Genomic DNA, 20,595 nt, shown 5'->3' with positions numbered 1-20,595 from the left:
GGACTCGGATCTGGGTCGGATACGGGTTGGGGTGTTACATTTAATGGTATCAGAGCTATGGTTTAGCCTATTCTAGGCTTAAACCGAACTCAAATGAGGTTTAAAAATGTATACATGCCAACTAAAAGTGAAAATTTCTGATCTGATAGTGTAAGGAGTATGTTGTCTTGCTAATAGAATAAGATTTGTATGATATAGTAAGAATTGATTATAGAAATTGTCAAAGTAAAGTAAATCGATAGCTGACACATCTGATGGTGATAGCAATTCGCCTGCCCTGGCCAGGCAGGATGAAGAGCAAAAACCTCAGAATGTGTCTTATAAGATTAAAGGTTGATTTCGGAAAGTTGAAATCATATTAGAATAGTGATAGAAGATTTTCCTAGTTTTGAATCAGAAAAGTGATGTGAAGTACTTTTATTATTCCTTGGATAAGATAGAATATGGTGAACCAGTGTCACCATAAGAGCGTTAAAAGATCATTTAGTGAGATTTGGTAGAATAGTTCAAGAATAAGTGTATCAGTGACAAGCGTATAAGATGTATAAGTCAGAGCTTATGAGTTCGAAATGAAGGAATAACATTGTGTATAAGCAAGAGTGTTTATATGATAAGGATTTGCAGTTAAGATGAAAAAAGTTAGCGTTGGCTAACAAGAATATGTGATGGGAATGTACTGGAAGTATAAGAAATGATAAAGAATGAAGCTCTATATAAATAAATGGGGTTATCAAAGTTATGAGGATCCAATCTAAAGTTACGAGGATGCAATGAAGATTGGTACACAGAGATGAGTATCGGTGATAGGACAAGAGTATGTGAACATGAAAGGAAATATATGATTTGTGTATAAGGAATAAATAAAGGAATAAGGGAATAAAGAAATGAAAGGGATTGAGTTAAATGATCAGATAAAAGTTATATTTTTGTGTATGATAGCATGAGATGAAAGGGAATAAAGAAATCTTTGGGATTAGTTCTTCCATATACGTTAAAAGTTATATGGAAGTGTAGATGACAATTTTGATATAGAAGTAAGAAAAGTGTGCAAGGTGATGTGAAAAGATTCTTTAAAGTGTATGTTGAATCGTATTTAAAGAAGATTTAAGTTCGTGTTCTTGGTTAAATGATGATGAAAAACGAATTTGGTTATTATAAGGTAGTTAGAGATAGATTTATGATGTTGAGTGATGAAAATGGATGTTGTTGTCTACGTGATTAGTTATATTATATGAAATTTCAGAAATGGTAAAAGGAAAATGCATAATGGAAGGAGAGAAAAGACATAAATGAATTAAAGTTACTAGTTACTGTTTATATGATAAGTGACAGTAGATGAATATATAAGGGAAAAAGGTAGTTGAAGAATTAAATGAATGAAAGATTAAGTAAAGGAGGTAACATGAGAACTGTCGTAACCGTTTTTCGTCCGGGCACGAATTTTTTTTCTTGGCGGGAAAAATAATGTGAATAAATGGTTTTTAAAATAATTTGGGAGTCGCCATCGGCCTTTTGGGCCAGGTAGGTCGAATACCTAAAAATCATCCTTTAAAAGAGTTTTTAAGAAAACATCGATTAAAATATAAACTGATATGCGTTTATAACCAAAAATTCACAAAAAGGGATTCGTGGTCGGTTACGTTTAGGGAAGGATTAGCACCCCTACAACGCCCAAAATTAGTACTTTTTAATTATAAATTGTCTCTATTATTGGAAATTTAAAAATTCAAAGATATATTTAATTCATAATTATGTTATTTCAAATAATTTTAAGAAAATGTATTAATATGTATAAATAAGATATTTATTTATTTATAAATATCATAAAAGGACTTCTAGGTGCTTTAAGACAGCTCTTTTCTTCGATATTAAAAAATAAATAAATAACCAAAACATTTTCTTTAAAAATAAAAATAATTTATTTTAATATAATAATAATAAAAATAATAATTTAAACATATAAAATTAAAATATAAATTATGAATAAGATAAATAAACTTAAAAATAAGTATAAAAAGCAATAAAACTTATAATTAAAATTAGTGACTAAATTATGGCATATTAAAATTAAATAGTTTAATTTGAAATGTCATAAATCTAAGTATTAAAATTATAATTTGTGCTTAAATTAATTAATTAATGATCAAAATAATAATTATTAAAGGTTAAGGAACTAAATACGATATTTACCCCAAATTATCAATCGGGATTAAAATAAATATTATCAAAATTTTAGGTACTAAATGTGATATATATATATGCTAAATTTGTATAAACACAGGTAATGACTAAATTATAAATAAATAAAAGTTCGAAGACAAAATTAGAATAATCAGAAATTGCTTTTAGTGACCAAAATGGAAGTATACAAACTGTAAAAGGGCTGCGTAAAGGGTTTTACACTTAATAAATTACACACAGACCCCTCCCCAAAATGACGTCGTTCGGGGAGGGGTATTTAAGAACAAAACCTGCTGGCCCTACGGGCCATTGTTCTCATTTCTCCATTTCCTCTTCTCTCTCTAGCTGAGAGAGAAGAAAACTCTCTCCCTTCTCTCTATTGTTTCCCTCACCGGAGGGAACACGGCCTCCGACCGGCAACCACACTTCGGCGCCGACCACCGTCGCCGGCCACCATTAACGGTTGTCGAAAAATACTAAAATACACCAAAACGAAGCCCTGAATACCCTAAAGCCAAAACCGATGACCGTTTAGCCTAAAAATCCTTAACTTGGCCTAGATCTAAAAAAAATACCTTCGGTATTTTCACTGTTCGACGGCGATTTGGAGGGATTCGATGGTCGTGGTTTCCTCGGTAAGTTTCTCTCCTCTCTTTTCTTTCAATATTTGGCTGCTGTGGGTAATTGATATCTCTACGTCGCCCTCTATTCTTGTCTATCTTCTTTTCGTGTTTTTTTTCTGTTTTTTGTCCTCTATTTTTTCTTTGCAGGTGTGGTGGCTTTATAGCCACAACCGGTGATGGCTTCAGACCGGTCCAGAGGATGAAAGCCTTGGCGAGTCACCAAAGCTATGATGGTGACTCACAGTAGTGTCTTGACGTGGATGGGGCAACTGGCTCTCTGGAAAGCTCGGTTAAGGCTTGGCGTGGCAGCAACAGCGTCGGCAGCAGTTGTTTGGACCACTTGGCGTCAAAGGCGTCGGTGCTGGATGTTCTGGAATCAACGGCGGCGGCCGCGTGGATGAAGGGTCATTAGCAGTTGGGGCTAGGGTTAGATGATATAAACCCTAAATTGGGTTTAAGGGTTCATATAGGCTTGTATCTGATTGGGCCTGTAATAATAATAAATTATTTAATTAATAATAATAATAATATAATAATATAATAATAATATTAAAACAAAATAATAATAAATAAAACAAATGAAATAATAAAAAAAACTAGTGTCTTCAGCTGCCCCTCTTTGTTCATTCTTGTGTTAACGAGAATAGGGCAAAGACGAAAAGACAATAAGTTTTTTTTATTTGACTTCACTTGATTTTGATGGAAATGTTGAACAAGTTCTTTTTCTTTGGGATTAGTTCTTCTCATTATGAACTTTTCCACTGGGGATAACAATTTATCTCCTTCTATAATGCAATCTAGCAAAGAGTTGAACAAATTCTCCTCTTTCAAATGAGTTATTCTCATTATGAACACTTCTGGTAATGTTGATGCTGATCTATCTCCTTCTGTGATAGAATCATGCAAAAGATTGAACAAGTTCTTCTCATTATGAACTTCTTCTTCCTTCTTCAGATGAGTTCTTCTCATTATGAACTCTCTCTGGAAAAGTTGATCCATCGAGTGATGAATTCGAGCAAAAAGTTGAACAAGTTCTTCTCATTATGAACTTCTTCTTCTTTCTTCAGATGAGTTCTTCTCATTGGTTCTCGACATGGTAATGCTGGTCCATCAAATGATGAATTCAAGCGAAAATTTGAACAAGTTCTTCTCATTATGAACTTCTTCTTCCTTCTTCAGATGAGTTTTTCTCATTATGAACTCGACCTGGTAATGTTGATCCATCGAATAATGAATTCAAGCGAAAAGTTGAACAAGTTCTTCTCATTATGAACTTCTTCTTTCTTCTTCAGATGAGTTCTTCTCATTATGAACTCGACCTGGTAATGTTGATCCATCGAATGATGAATTCAAGCGAAAAGTTGAACAAGTTCTTCTCATTATGAACTTCTTCTTCCATCTTCAGATGAGTTCTTCTCATTATGAACTCGACCTGGTAATGCTGATCCATCGAATGGTGAATTCAAGCGAAAAGTTGAACAAGTTCTTCTCATTATGAACTTCTTATTCCTTCTTCAGATGAGTTCTTCTCATTATGAACTCTTCTAGAAATGTTGATCCATTGAATGATAGATTTGAACTTTGCTAAAATCTTTAAAATTCCTGTCAAATATTCAACATGGATAAAATGAATGAAAATGCTCATATTTTGTAAATGTCTAAATATGATGCATGAATGTTTATGCAATCTTCATTTGACTTCAAAATGGTGAACTCGATTTTCCTCAACTTCATCATTTATTGCCAGGGTCACCTCTGGATATCAGTGTAGCAACTTATGCTACCAAGCTTGCATTTCTGAAGAACCATCTGATCAACTTGTATCTTTATGTCTTCTTTGCTTCATGAAAGTCTCAGAAGAATTGATTCATTTGTGGAACTCTTGTCGTAGTCAGAACTATGACCTTGATGCCCCATTTTGTCTTGGATAAAACCAACTTTCTTTGCTTGGAGTTGTGCAGAAATCCGATAAAGCTTTTATCTTTGAAAAGAGAATCTGTCATCTTTAAAAAGGGAATCTATCATCTTTGAAGAGTGTAGATGTAGATATGTCTGACTCAACAGGGATTAATTAGGAGAGTAGAGTCTGTTCTGATTTGACTCTTGAAACATATCACAAGGAGGATTTATCCTAATTTCTTTCATGTCTCCACATATAATCAGATCTCGAATAAGGCAACTTGGACCATATCATGTCGAGATGCTTAACAACAACCTGTTATTCAACCTTAGTTGGCTCCACTAGTTTCTTGTTGTCAAAATTTCAGCTCTCCTTCTGTGGAAAGAAATCTTCATCATATCTCACTTCTAATCTTGGGGTTGAAGAAGACAGAGTTCATCTTGGATCAATAAATGGAAACCATATGATTGCAACATTGGTTCATCACCATAATCACTGGTTCGTAAAACATTTGACAATACATTCTTCTTTTCCTGTGGTTTCTGTCCAGATATAAAACATTTGAAAACACATTCATCCTTTCTTACGGCTCCTGCCCGGATTTCTGGTCAGTGAGGCTCTTTTGTAGCGCTCGGAACTTTCGTATAACATCACAAGACCAATTGAGAACAAAACTCAATAGGAATACAAATGAGATGCTGGTGTGACCAAAAAGTTGATCAAATTCGCAAGATATGCTAGTGATGAATTGAATAAGAGATACCAATTGATCTTGATATTGTCTCAGGCAAAGGCAAAATGTAATACTGATCATGTTTTCTTCTGTAATGAGCATTGTAGAAAGTAGAAACACTTCAGCTATAGGATCCATGTACAGAAAGATATCCGTAGAATTCTTGCTGTTGGGGATGAAACGTACATGATAAAACCAAGATAGATGAAAACTCAATTCATCCTGGCTAGCAATGATGATCCCAATAACAACAGGAATAACAATAATATAAGTGAGAGTCGAGTCTCCCTTTTCAATGTCATCAAGTAAACAAAAACTGATGTGAAAAACAGCTTTGTAACCTCAACAGTATGGTTGAAACTAACTGATAGGAATTTCAAAGAAATATTTTCAATTATCATCGATACACAAAAGGCCAAATTCAGAGTTTGAGGTCTCGATGAACTGATCCTTGGATCGAATGGTCTACAAGGAGACCATCTTTATTCATGCAACCATGATGTAGCTTAACAAAGAACACACTGTCATATGACACATGGTTTAAGAAGATTGGGTATTTGAAACCATACTTGCTGAATAAATATTTGTTCAACAACAGGACCCTAATGCAACTGCCTGATGAACGAAGCAATTATGTGTAGTCAGATTGATTGTTATTGTTTCACCATTTCCATTCTTCATATTTTTCTGTCTCATTGGAAATATCTGCTCAAGTCAATGATTTTTAACACATGATGATGTGGGCCTTCAGCATGCCCCAGTATTTGCTGATACGATCGTTCAAAAATGCATCAACAGTCCTAATTCTGATTGAAATGGGCTTTCAGCATGCCCCGATATTTGCTTCTTGTCAATCTGAGCCTTCAAAATGACCCACATGGATATGTCTGAAAGAACCTTTAAAATGCCCCAACATTTGCTGATACAGATGTTAAAAGTGTGCTCAACATTATTTCTTGTTGAGATGAGCCTCCAAGAATGCCCAAATATTTATATTGTTGTGAGCCTTCAAAATGCCCCAATATTCTATTTCTGGTTGAAATTGGCCCTCAAGATGTCCCACATGGATCTGTCTGACTTGGGCCTTCAAAATGCCCCCAACATTCTAATTCTGGTTTATTTTCAATGTCTGTTTGACTTGAATCTCATGATCCCTATGAGGTCCAATTTTGACAATGCATTGTTATGGGTACATGTGGTTTTATTCGTGCCCTAAATCTGTTTATCTTGAATGCTCTCATTATGGTGTCACTAAACAGCAGTATTGTCAAGTAACTGGAGGAATTCTCTTCACGTTGTCACAAACTTAAGAAGCAATCAATCATTTTGACAAAAATGTCTGAGATATGCGCCTCTTCTGAATGAGGTGACCATTTTCTATATCTGGAGGGATTTAATCAGACAGAGTAGTAAAAATAGCTTGGTAATCCGTTCTAGGCTGACACAGTGGCTTATCATCTTTCAGTGAAGGCCATCTCTGAAATATACTTTTCTGTGGGAGAGACACCAATTTATGCAAACAATAATATGATGCAATAGCAAGACTACATATACAGTGGTACAGGCTCTTGAAAAATCCACACCCATGCAACATGTTGATTCTGATAACAACTCATCTAATTATGAAGTGATCTTTCAGGATGATTTCACAGATATTGATAGTTCTTCTGATATCGAGGAAATCCTGATTTCTGATTTTGATGAGGAGAATAAACTGTTATACTTGACAAAAATGGGATTCTCAGAGGTTGAGACTTCAATAACCACGGAGAGATGTGGTCCAGATTCATCAATTACAGAATTGACAGATTTTATATGTGTTGATCAACTGGCTAAGGCTACTGACGCACTTCTTATGGTAGAAGATAGGAAGTCATTATGCAATGATCCCAATTACAAGCAAAGGCGAAACTTGTGCTATGATTTTTGAAAAGGAAGAAGAAGAGAAAGCTTGAAAAGAAGCTTTTTAATGAAGACGATCATGCAGTTCATCTTTTAATTCCAATGATTGGTTCTGGGGTTCCTACCGAACCAGATCATATAACTCAAAGAACACTTCCAGAAGATGCTATTGGGTCTCCTTATTTCTACTATGAGCAAATTCATCTTTCAAATATAATGATTGGTTTTGGGGTTCATACCAAATCAGATCAGATAACTCAAAGAACACTTCCAGAAGATGCTATTGGGTCTCCTTATTTCTACTACGAGAATATGGCACTTGCTCCAGTTAATGTTTGGACTGAAATATCATAGTACTTATTCGATGTAGAGCCAGACTTTGTAGATTCGAAGCATTTTCATGCTGCTACACTGAAAAGGGACTATATTTATAATCTGCCAATTTAGAGCAGATTTCCTCTTATTTGCCTTCTCATTGCACCATACATGATGCTTTTCCATTGACAAAATGGTGGCCTTCATGAGATCCAAGAACAAGGTTGAACTTTTTACAAACATGTACAATAAGTGCCAAATTGACAGAAAGGATCTGCAAGGCTCTTGAAGCTTATGACGATGAGCCACCTTTGAGTGTCCAAAAGTATGTTCTTGATGAGTGCTGAAAATGGAATCTGGTATGGGTTGGAATGAATAAAGTTACTCCACTTGAACCTGATGAGGTGGAAATGCTTCTAAGTTTCCCTAAAAACTATACACGAGGAGGAGGATCTGCTAGAAACATGTTCCCCTGGGATATCAATGTCCTGTCTCTTTTCTCTGGAATCAGTGATGTAGAGATTGCCTTCTATTATCTTGGCATATCTTTGAAAACAGATGTGTAAGAACTGAATGATGATCAGTTGGAGAAATTGATGAGTAGATTTGTCGAATTCGACCTTGTTGTCGGTGGCATCCCGTGTAACAACCTTAATGGAAGCACTAAACATCATCAAGATGAACTCGAGGATTTTTTTTGGTGCATTTTCTTGCAATGACAACTATCTCTTCTGCTGCTCCAATATATCCCACTCTTTTCAAATTATGGAACGGTTTAGTTGACAGTAAAACTAGTTATCTCAACTTTTGGAATCCTATAACCAATGTTACCCTATATAAAAGGCCTATAAGGATAGATTTTGTTCCAATGTCTTGTTCTGTGCCATAAATACTCAAATTCAACAATCTTCTGAAGGACATAATGGATATAATCTTGACAAAGAAAATGATCGACATAGAAGAAGTAGCAATGATGTATCAAGACTTGAGCCAGCATCACGGTATAACCAGAGTGTAGGTAGTGACTTGTTCATGGCTCTATGATGTAATCTTCTAGAGAACATGAATTGATGGTTGGGGAAAATAATCTGTCTGGTGATGCTTATCGCCCTCAGCATGAGATAAACGATAATCTTTCTTGATGAACTACTAATAATGTCATAGGAGAGTGTCACAAGTTTAATTCTCCATACTTTCTGGCTTCTTGGACCACTTGCCTTCAAAAATGTGAAGTGCTTCATTATTCTGGCCTCGTTCATTCTTTTTCTACAACAGAGGTAGAATAAGCAACAGTTGCTTCAAGGACCTTCCTCATTTAAGACTGTCCTGTTTGAAAATGTTTTTTTCTCCTTTCTTTATTGAAGAATGAAAGAATTTTGTAAAGTATTACCCCTTTCAGGTTCACAATATAATCAAATCATAAACAATGAGTTTAATGAGTATCAAATAAATCAACTACACTTTTAAATCATTCAAAAATCATAGTCCTATGGCAAGTGTCAAAATTATTGGCTGATTTGAGGTGTAGGTTGATTTTGGTAAAGTAGGTTCTTTCAAGTTGGTTCAGTATGTCGCTTCGGGCTTCCACTAACTTGAAGAAATGTTTGTTATGCCCATCTTTGTAGAAATGCTTATTGTTTCCAAAATCTCAGGAACGTCTTTGGGATGTGCGGTGCTTCTTTTAAGAGCTTAAAATCGTCTCTTATGTCGTTGTTGCACCATTCAATATTCGAGCCGCCTTTTCAAGTTTTCAACTCGAATCCTCTTTTGGTTCTAAGATGTTATTTAAAAATTTACATCTTGAACCCCCCTTTTATCATTTTTCATATCATGCATTAAATATTTTAAAAACTAATTTTTGCAAATAAAAATCAATCTTGAGAGGCGGAATGAATTATAAAGATATTCTCTTTTACTTAGAAATCCATGTATGATTAAAATGGACTTTTCAGGTACGTAACGTAGGTCATGGCTTATGGTTACGAAAGAAAGGGATAAAAAGGCCCAAATAAGTGTTTAAGGGTAATCAAACCAAGGATCAATTCATTCTGATGCCATCAATCTTGCCTTGCTTAACTTGGATCTGCTTTGTTGGGGATTTTTCCATCATCTGGATCCCTTTAGACTGCCAAATTTTGGATTCATTTCCATTTTCTCATATCTTCAGCATTTCTTGCTCTTCTTGTTCGTACTTGATCAACCTTGTAACTTGAGGATCAATAAGTCACCCATCTTGATTTAATTTTCCTTTTTCTTCTTTTTTTTCCTTCTTCTTTATTTGCTGGATGAGTATAATACTTCAATTGCTTTGAGCACCTCTTTTTCCTTTTGCATTTTGGAGATTTTCCATTATTCTTGATTGGATTGATCTTAAAGCACTCTGTATTTGACATACCTTGTAGTTCAAAACTTTCTTGACTTTATGGAAACTTGTCTTCGTAATAAAACTGTATTGACAATCTTTATTCTTGTGAGCCAATATCCTTTACCTTGGCCCCCAATGTAGAGGGTGATCCTTGATTAGGGTTGAATTAGAAGAAAACTTATTCAGGCTCAAATGGGGACAACAAAGGATATATATATATATATATATATTAAAGGATAAATGAAACAATGTCGTTCATCATCTCATACACAGAAACCTTTGTAAAAAGAGGTATCTACGGGGGGATGGATATTCAAGATTAACTTTATTTACATGAAAAAATGTAATTAATGCATGATATATTTATTTCAATCAATCACTTTTTCCTTCTTCTTTGAGTATATCCCAATCACTCGAAATTATCTTCGATAAGTTGGTCCATGATGCCTCATCTCATCTCTTCTGGCAGGAAAATTCACGGATAACTGAAAGTTTGGTTCTTTTGAGGTCTTTTGGTTTATGATGGTTTTGTGTTTGGAAGGACAAATGTGTGACTTTTAAAGTCATGTATATGGTGGAAGGGGTAATATCATAAACCAACCAACTCTATCCGAGAAGGTAAACATCTAGAGTTGGTGTCTCAAAAACCGGTAGAGACATTTCTTTAGAATCTCAGATAAATATACGGTCAAAATTTTGTATTAGTAAGGATCAAGTAATTGGCATTGGATGGAAGGTATAATTTTATCACTTGCCAAAGATATATAATTCTTGAAAAATTAAAAGAATATTTAATCTACTTGATACTCAATAATCTCAAGATTAAAAATTGATTCCTTGCTCAATACCATAAAAGCAACACAAGTTTATTTATTGCACATAAGGCGGAGAAAGGAACAAAAAACATATTCAAACAAGATGCTGAAAATAGAAAGTACTACAGTGGTAGATAACACTTCCACTTGTTTATGCATCATTACTCCTCTATTGTTGGGTGTGTACTTGGCCCAGGATTTTTATCCTTATTTGCCCCCCATTTCTTGATCATTTCTTGTGTCAAGACTCCCTTGTCGACGAGCGTCTCTATTTCCTTTAACAGTGACCAACAATTCCCTGTTGAATGTCCATATACTCCCAAGTGAAAATTACAGAAGCTATTTTGATCATAGCAATGAGCATAAGGCTTTGGTGACACCTTCACCAATCTTGGTGTAATGTATTGACCTTTAACCAAATGAGGGTACAGGTCTGAGATAGATTCTTGAAACACCTTCAGAGTTTTTCTCGCTCGCGAGGCTATCACTTTCTTTGATTGTTCTGAACGAATGAAGGCTCTCATGTTATCGAGGGGGTTATGAATACTCATTTCAGCTATAACTGGGGTAATATTAACCAGATTTCTTAAGTTATCCTTTGTCTTACTGGTTTTCGGAAAATCTGATACATGTATCTGAGGTGTCTTCTAGGTTATATCTGCCTCATTCTTTCTTAGACCTATAGGCCAATCTCGAATTACATCCATGGGAGCCTTTTGATTTCTTTTCCCATTTTCGTGTGCCCGATATTCTTCGTAGGATTTGGTTACATTAGTTTCTGTTGCAACAACGGTTTCTGAACATTGAACCTTAAGCCCTTCTTTTATCTTGCATTTTTGAATTGCTTGCTCTAAAGGGTCTTGGAAATTTCCCTTAAGGTTACCAGGAACCTTAGCTGAACAATTTGGAATTCCAGTCTGATTTATCCAAGGAACTTCCTTATAGGTCCAATTCTCATTTGGAGGCCACTGTGATTGATCAAGTTGTAGAGTAATTGATCTGGCTGAGAGGATTTTTGGATGCAATTTTTCACTCGAACAGTGGAAGGGAGGAAATTGAAATCCCTGCACATTCTTTTTCTTCTTGATCACTCTATAAGGTTTGGCATCATGTTTAACTGAATAAGACCTCACTGTATTAACCCCAGCTTCTTTCTTGACTTTAGTATTGTCAGAGCCTCTTATCTTGCCATTCTTGATAGCCATTTCGATGTTTTCTCCACTTATGATGATGTCAGAGAAATTATTAGGGACAACCCCTATCATGTGATTAACATAAGGAAATTTTAATTTGCTGATGAACAAAGTAGTGAACTCTTTTTTAGTCAATGGTGGATGTACTTGAGAATCAACATTTTTCCATCGTTGTGAATATTGTCGAAAGCTTTCATTGCACTTCATATTCATGCTTTGCAACATTGTTCGATCAGGGGCCATATCAATCATGTGCTTGTATTGACCTAAAAAAGCTTGAGCTAAATCCCTCCAAGAACGTATTTGAGTACGTTTTAGCTAATTATACCATCTGGATGCAGACCCAGATAAACTGTCTTGGAAACAGTGGATCAACAACTTTTCATTCTCTACATAGCCTGTCATACGACGATAATACATAGTGATATGATATGAAGGGCATGTGGTCCCATTATACTTCTCAAAATCTAGAACCTTGAACTTTGGTGGAATAACCAGGCCAGGGACCAAACTTAGTTCTTTGGCATCAAACCCATAAAATGACTCAACTGTCTCTATAGATTTTATCACCTCTTCTATATTTTCCAGTCGTTGGGTGAATTTTTCCTTCTCAACTGATTTGTTTAGGTCAAGGACCTCATTACTATTACAAAATTCATCAGGCTTCAACTCAGAAGTAGTAGGACAATCAGTGGGGAACGATGCTCCAGCTTGATATGGTGAGTTCTTAACAGCGAAGTAAATCGGTGATTGAATTTCCTGGGGTACAGAGGTGAACTCAGGAATATGAACAGGTGTAACACCCAAAGAATTTATGGGGTTTTCAACAAGACTCTTTCCAGCGGTCTGGTGCTTCTCAATCATTTCTTTCATATTGTTCAGTAGATCGATATGAGAATTTGTGATATTAGCTTCAATTTGTGCCAACTTGCTCCTCAATTCCTCTTGTATTTCTTTCTGCTCTATCTCAAATTTGGCTAGCATATCCTCGGTTTCTTTAGACATTTTTCTTGTGTTGTGCTAAGCGTTCTTCTTCAAGGGAGAACCAAGATCACTTCGGTTGAAATCCTTATTTTAATGAATGAATGTTTTAACGTATGATATTAGTTTGAAACTATAATTGTAACTATACAAATATGAAAATGTAAAGATGTAAATGTAAAAATAAAATAATACAAAAGCAAACAATAAATGCAAAATGAAAATACAAAAATGCAAATGCATGTATGAAAAGGTGTTACTCAAGAGTGATCATCTTAGAACAGATTTCATTGAACGCAAAAGTTTCGGTACATCAAACAAAACTTTACATATAGGGATATATTTTATTCCTAACTTCTCCAAAGCCAAATTAGTCTATCAGCTTAAGGGACATATTGCTTGTCTGGACTGCAACTTCTTCCATGACATTCTCTTTCATCTTCTGTGTCACTTCTCGGAGTTGCTCATTTTCCCTTGTAAGAGAACCTATCTGTCCAAGAAGTTCTTGAACAAGATCTTCATATATGTTGCAGTTCTTTTTCAGCTTGGTGACCCTTGTGATCCACTCTTCTGTGGTGTTTCCTATGCCAGCATTTTGAAAGGCTTGACTAATCTTCTGGAAATCTTCATGCATGGCTTCCATTTCTGTGCTCAATTTCTTATTTTGGTCGTTCAAGTCCTTCAAATAACATGCTTGAGCTTCATAAAAACCTCCGCTACTCTGAATGCCCTGACTGATGCTCTTACCATAGACTGCTTTTGGTATCAATCTGGAAGGATCTTTGTGGAGTACTTTTGGTATTAATATAACAGGATCTCTGTGTGCATTGCTCATTTCTATCTTCAGAGTTTCTTCAGGATGTCTTTCCTTAGCCGCATCATATTTTGTTTGATCATAAAACTTTTTGTCCATTTACGATTTCTTTCCAATTTGATGAACAATCTTTCAAGTCAACACCTTTTGGGTATGCTATGATCATGCAATGCAAACGAAAGAAATCAATATAAACAAGTTAGAGCAAAACAAAATGTATGAAAAATAAAAATGGGAAGGGAAAAAATAAATTGGTTAGTACAAAGAAAGATTCTATATATCAAGGTATATAATGTATCCTAACCTCATGCTTTCTAGTTCCATGCTTTGTTTGGAAAAATTAACCTAACTGCATGATTTCTAGTTCATATGCATTTATTCAGAGAGAAAAAAATAATAATAAATTAAATAAATTAAAAGTTAGAGTTTATTTCTCCTTTGTGTACACCTATGAAAAGAGGTTCAGTACTGTCATAGATTAGGTGAATTTCTAGGGTTTATTATATGCAGAGTTTCAGTTTTAGGAGTAAAGGTACTCGAACTGTCCTTGTTGATGCCTCATTGGGCTGTCAATCCTCAATCCTAGTCCATTACATACTTAAACATATCGAGTTCAATTCGAGGGGATACATTTCTCTATGCCTGACACGGAGAATAAATTCTCACGAAGACATAGAGCATATGAACCCTGAAAGTTACTTGCTAGGTCTGACACGGAGAATAAATTCTCACGAAGACGTCGCTTTCACTCCCACTTAAAAGGGATAAATCTCAGTTATAGAGATTATGTTATGCAATGCAAGTGTTGTGAGTGAGGAGAAATGTTCAAACCTCTGACAGAAAAATAAATAATGAAAATACTTGCAAATAAAATGAAATAATATATATAAATACTATAAAAATAATAAGTATAAAAAATTTGAAAAGAAAGAATTATAAATTAAATATATGAATTTTTAATCTATAATTAATAGAGACAATTTATAATTGATTTTAAAAGTTTGACCAGTCCCCAGCGGAGTCCCCAAGCTGTCGTAACCATTTTTCGTCCGGGCACGAATTTTTTTTCTTGGCGGGAAAAATAATGTGAATAAATGGTTTTTAAAATAATTTAGGAGTCGCCATCGGCCTTTTGGGCCAGGTAGGTCTAATACCTAAAAATCATCCTTTAAAAGAGTTTTTAAGAAAACATCGATTAAAATATAAACTGATATGCGTTTATAACCAAAAATTCATAAAAAGGGATTCGTGGTCGGTTACGTTTAGGGAAGGATTAGCACCCCTACAACGCCCAAAATTGGTACTTTTTAATTATATATTGCCTCTATTATTGGAAATTTAAAAATTCAAAGATATATTTAATTCATAATTATGTTATTTCAAATAATTTTAAGAAAATGTATTAATATGTATAAATAAGATATTTATTTATTTAGAAATATCAGAAAAGGACTTCTATGTGCTTTAAGACAGCTCTTTTCTTCGATATTAAAAAATAAATAAATACCAAAACATTTTCTTTAAAATAAAAATAGTTTATTTTAATATAGTGACTAAATTATGGCATATTAAAATTAAATAGTTTAATTTGAAATGTCATAAATCTAAGTATTAAAATTATAATTTGTGCTTAAATTAATTAATTAATGATCAAAATAATAATTATTAAAGGTTAAGGAACTAAATATGATATTTACCCCAAATTATCAATCGGGATTAAAATAAATATTATCAAAATTTTAGGTACTAAATGTGATATATATATGTTAAATATGTATAAACACAGGTAATGACTAAATTATAAATAAATAAAAGTTTGAAGACAAAGTTAGAATAATCAGAAATTGTTTTTAGTGACCAAAATGGAAGTATACAAACTGTAAAAGGGCTGCGGAAAGGGTTTTACACTTAATAAATTACACACAGACCCCTCCCCAAAACGACGTCGTTCGAGCCGCACTTCGGCGCGACCACCGCCGCCGGCCACCATTAACGGTGGTCGGAAAATACTAAAATACACCAAAACGAAGCCCTGAATACCCTAAAGCCAAAACCGATGACCGTTTAGCCTAAAAATCCTTAACTTGGGCCTAGATCTAAAAAATACCTTCGGTATTTTCACTGTTCGACGGCGATTGGAGGGATCCGATGGTCGGTTTTCCTCGGTAAGTTTCTCTCCTCTCTTTTCTTTCAATATTTGGCTGCTGTGGGTAATTGATATCTCTCCGTTGCCCTCTATTCTTGTCTCTTTTCCTTTTGTGTTTTTTTTTCTGTTTTCTGTCCTCTGTTTTTTCTTTGCAGGTGTGGTGGCTTTTATAGCCACAACCGGTGATGGCTTCAGACCGGTCCAGAGGATGAAAGCCTTGGTGAGTTACCAAAGCTATGCTGGTGACTCACAGTAGTGTCTTGACGTGGATGGGGCAGCTGGCTCTCTGGAAAGCTCGGTGAAGGCTTGGCGTGGAAGCAACAGCGTCGGCAGTAGTTGTTTGGACCACTTGGCGTCAGAGGCGTCAGCGCTGGATGTTCTGGAATCAACGGCAGCGGCCGCTTAGATGAAGGGTCATTAGCAGCTGGGGCTAGGGTTAGATGATACAAACTCTAAATTGGGTTTAGGGTTTCATATGGGCTTGCATCTGATTGGGCCTGTAATAATAATAAATTATTTATTTAATAATAATAATAATAATATAATAATAATATTAAAACAAAATAATAATAAATAAAACAAATGAAATAATAAAAAAAACTAATGTCTTCAAGAACATTAGAAGATATGTTCTTATTGATATGTTCAGTGAAAATTCGAGGATGAATTTTCTTTAAATGATGGGAGATTTGTAACATCCTCAATACCGGGTTAGTGATTAAATTGTAAAGTTTCAGAATTTGGTGACTATAGTAGAACCATGGATTAGTTCAATGATTTATTTGGAAGTAAATCATAAAAGTTGTTAGTAATTATAAGATGAATTGAAGGGCAAAAGGGTCATTTGACAAGGAAGATTTTAATTTTCCTTATAAGATAAGGAAAATCACGTGGGAAAAGAGAAAATGTTCCAGAGTTCTCTTCTCTTCTCTTCTCTTCTTCCTTCTTCATACGTGAATGCTTGACTCAAATGTGAGTTTCTTTGTTTGTTGATTAATTATTGATTTTAAGGTTGGGTTATGATCATTAGATGATAATTAAGCTTAAAGAAAGCTTAATTTGTTCTAAAACAACAAGATGAAAGATATAGAAGAGATTAAAGAAAATGAGTTTTTAGATGAATTTCTGGAAAATAGTTAATAAGTGAAATTTGAGAAGGAATTTGACTTGTCATCACTAAGAATAAGAAATATATGAAGTTAGAAAGGATTAATAACAAAGTTGAAAGTTTAGTAAGATTCTTAAATTTTAAGAATTATGATGAGATATGGAAGATAAAGATGGTTTACATGGATATAAGTTGGTTTAAGTAATGGTAGATGAATTTAATGACATAATAAGGGCTTAAAATAGAAGAATTGATGATTTTCGGGCTTAAAATGCAAATTTTGGGCAAGGTGTATCGATCCATATTCAATGTGCATCGATGCACTCTTTAAAGAAGAAACATTGAATGCAATTGGTGCATCGATGCATAAGGAGTGCATCGATGCATCCCCTTAAAATGAAAACATCGAAGGTGATTTGTGTATCGATGCATGGGTAGTGCATCGATGCACATGTTAAAGAATGCATCGATTCACTTCAAGGGGAAATTGAAATAGACATTTCTTTTGGTCTAAGAAATGATATATTAGAGTATATCAATGGGATACTGATATGTATTAATGTATGATTATGTAGATATCGAACATGAACAAGTTCTGGAACGAGTATCAAGTTAAGATTCGATCGAAAGAGATGAAATCATAAAAGTGGATTGGAACTTAGTGAGGCCAAGATGAGTGCATATTCGATAGTATATGATAGATGATGGAAATAAGACTTGCGACAAGTCTATTTCCTATAGTGTTGCGTATGAATTTATGAATAGTAACTTGTGTTTAATATGAGTGTGTGTATGATTGTTTATATGAATTGATTTGTTCTTGTATGTGCTATGTGAATATGAAAATGATCTATATGCATATGTGATATATATGATATACCGGAACATATGTGAACAATAGATGAAAATGATATACATGTTATATGAACACATGGGAAGTGTTATAAGATAAGTAACATATGAATATGAAATCATATGAACAATGATATGTACATGTGAATATGTGACATGAATATGCAGGAAAGTTATAGAACTATGTGATACAAGTATGAAAATGATGTCTATGAGATATAATAGGTGATTCTTATATGTGTGAATATGTTTGATATGATTACATGATCATAATATGTAAACCATGTGATAAGTGATACGTGACTATATGAAATTATGAGACAAGTGATTAAGTGCTTAAGAGATATAAGCAATGAGATAGGTTATATATGAAACAAATGAGAAATGAGATAAGCTATACGAAATAATCTACGTGATTACATGTAATATGTAATATATGCTATATATGAAATATGCTTACACATAATGTGGTATGTGACAGAAGAGAAAGAACAAGTGATATGAAATGTTATAATGATAATGCCCATGTTATGTGATATGAGAGCTAGGGGTATAGTGGCATGTCAAGAGTCAAGGGTTTACCTATGTCTTTCGAGACATATGGACAGTTTACCTAGGTTCTTCGGGACTTATGGACAATTGCCGAGGTTCTTTATGACCTCTGGATAGTTTCCGGGGTCTTTGTGACCTCTGGATAGGTCCTTCGGGACATTTATACAAGCTGTGATGACAGCGTAGTGATGCACAACCTCAATGTACTCACATACCTTAAGTTCTCAAAAGTATACATGGGCTAATAAAGCAATATAAAATATATTGTACGTGATATGTATGAGTGATATGTTATGAAAAATGGATTATAAAGATTATGGGATGCTATGTGTGATTCTTGGTGATAACTGTATTATATGATTATGATGATGTGTATATGATTGAAGGAGTCATAGTTGATAAAAAGATTAGGAATAAGAAGGTATGATTAAAGGATATAAATGATAATAATACGGATTATATAATAAGATTAACGATGGAAATGATGAATAATGGGTATATGTGTACAATTGATTATATGGGAAATTATATTGTTGTGTATGATAGCATGAGATGATATGTACATGCATGTTTGAGTAGTTAGAGTTACTTTTATACGTTAATGCCTCACTAAGTCATAGACTTAGCGTGTGATTGTTTCACACGTAGGTTACAGAAGTCAGAAGAGTAAAGAGCAATGTGGAGCAAGACAGGTCAGTTTCCTTACCAAAGGTCAGATCAGAAGAAAGGTGAATAATATGTATTTTAATATATGAAGTTCTAGTTGGCATGTATTCAAAAGAATATATTGTATAAGCTCTGAATGGTTCTGTAAATGTTTGAATAAGTTATATGTATAAAAATTTTAAATTACTCACTATTTTATACAAGTAAATGTTTTGAAAAATCAATGTGACACCTCGGACTCGGATCCGGGTCGGATACGGGTTGGGGGTGTTACACTGTCCTTTGTAACTGAATCTAACAACTTCATTCTTTCTTCATTTGTTTTTGCAGATATGGACTATTGGGCTTGATATTTTAATTTCTTTGGGCCGCTCCTGTTGCACCAAGTCCACTCCACTAATGATCTGCTCCAGAGGGTAAGTTCTCTTCATTCTCCTCACGTGCCATAATCCCCAATCCTTCATTCTCAATCCCTAACCCTCGTCTCATTTCTCCCAATTCTTCTTCACCCTCTTCGTGTTCTCGCCCTTCTCCTCCCACCATGACACAATCCAATTAAATAAATCTTTTCTATGGATTAAATTTGGCTTCATTTCCGTATTCAGGTTCGATCCAACATAAAATGATAGCATAGAAGGTTTGAGACCGAATGCCAGAGGTCCCGGTCTTGTCACTTTTGGGGTATGCATTTTATTGCTTTGTGTGTAAAATTAGTTTATTGAATGCATCAAGGCAATCCTTTGGATCATACATTGTATTGGTTCGAATTTACTCGTTGTTTCAATTATGTGATCCGAGTTTCAAACAACTCATTTATAAGTCATGAGCACTTCCTCTATCATCTCATGTTAGATTGAACCTTTTTTTCGATACATATGCACGAACCTACAATGATTTATATTTCGATACATATGCACGAACCTACAATGATTTATATTGCCATATGCAGCCGGATCGTGTTACGGACTTCTGTAAGAAAAAAAAGCTGGAACTTATTATAAGGGCCCATGAATGTGTAATGGATGGGTTTGAGCGATTCGCTCAGGGTCAATTGATTACTCTTTTTTCTGCAACAAACTATTGTGGTAAGTAAAATACACCGATTACCCCCTATGCTGCAATTTTTTTGCTTCCTAATCTGTTAAATACATATACATATAGGTACCGCAAACAATGCCGGAGCCATATTGGTCGTTGGTAGGGGAATGGTTATCGTCCCAAAATTAATACATCCTTTGCCACTTCCCATTCAGTCTCCGGAAACATCGCCAGAGCGTGTTTGAGACGACACAGGGATGCAGGTAATGCTTATATTGATGTATAAAAAAATCCCTGCCCACTGCTAGTACATGAACATGCAATATATTTCTATCGGTACTGCGGAACTGAACATCCAAAAGACCACCAACACCAACTCATGGTCGTCCTCAACCCGACCTCGACCGGAGC

The 20,595-nt window shown here is 34.6% G+C and overlaps 1 pseudogene; it reads left to right on the top strand.

Annotated features, from left to right (window-relative positions):
- LOC120188527 overlaps positions 1–20,507 on the top strand; it is a 30,482-nt pseudogene extending 9,975 nt beyond the window's left edge.
- Positions 20,508–20,595: the final 88 nt, after the last annotated feature.

The sequence above is a fragment of the Hibiscus syriacus genome, unplaced genomic scaffold, assembly GCF_006381635.1.
Source record: "Hibiscus syriacus cultivar Baekdansim isolate YM2019G1 unplaced genomic scaffold, ASM638163v2 tig00116951_pilon, whole genome shotgun sequence".
NCBI classification, from domain to species: domain Eukaryota; kingdom Viridiplantae; phylum Streptophyta; class Magnoliopsida; order Malvales; family Malvaceae; genus Hibiscus; species Hibiscus syriacus.
The sequence above is the reverse complement of the archived record's forward strand: the minus strand, read 5'-3'. Positions and strand labels throughout refer to the sequence as shown.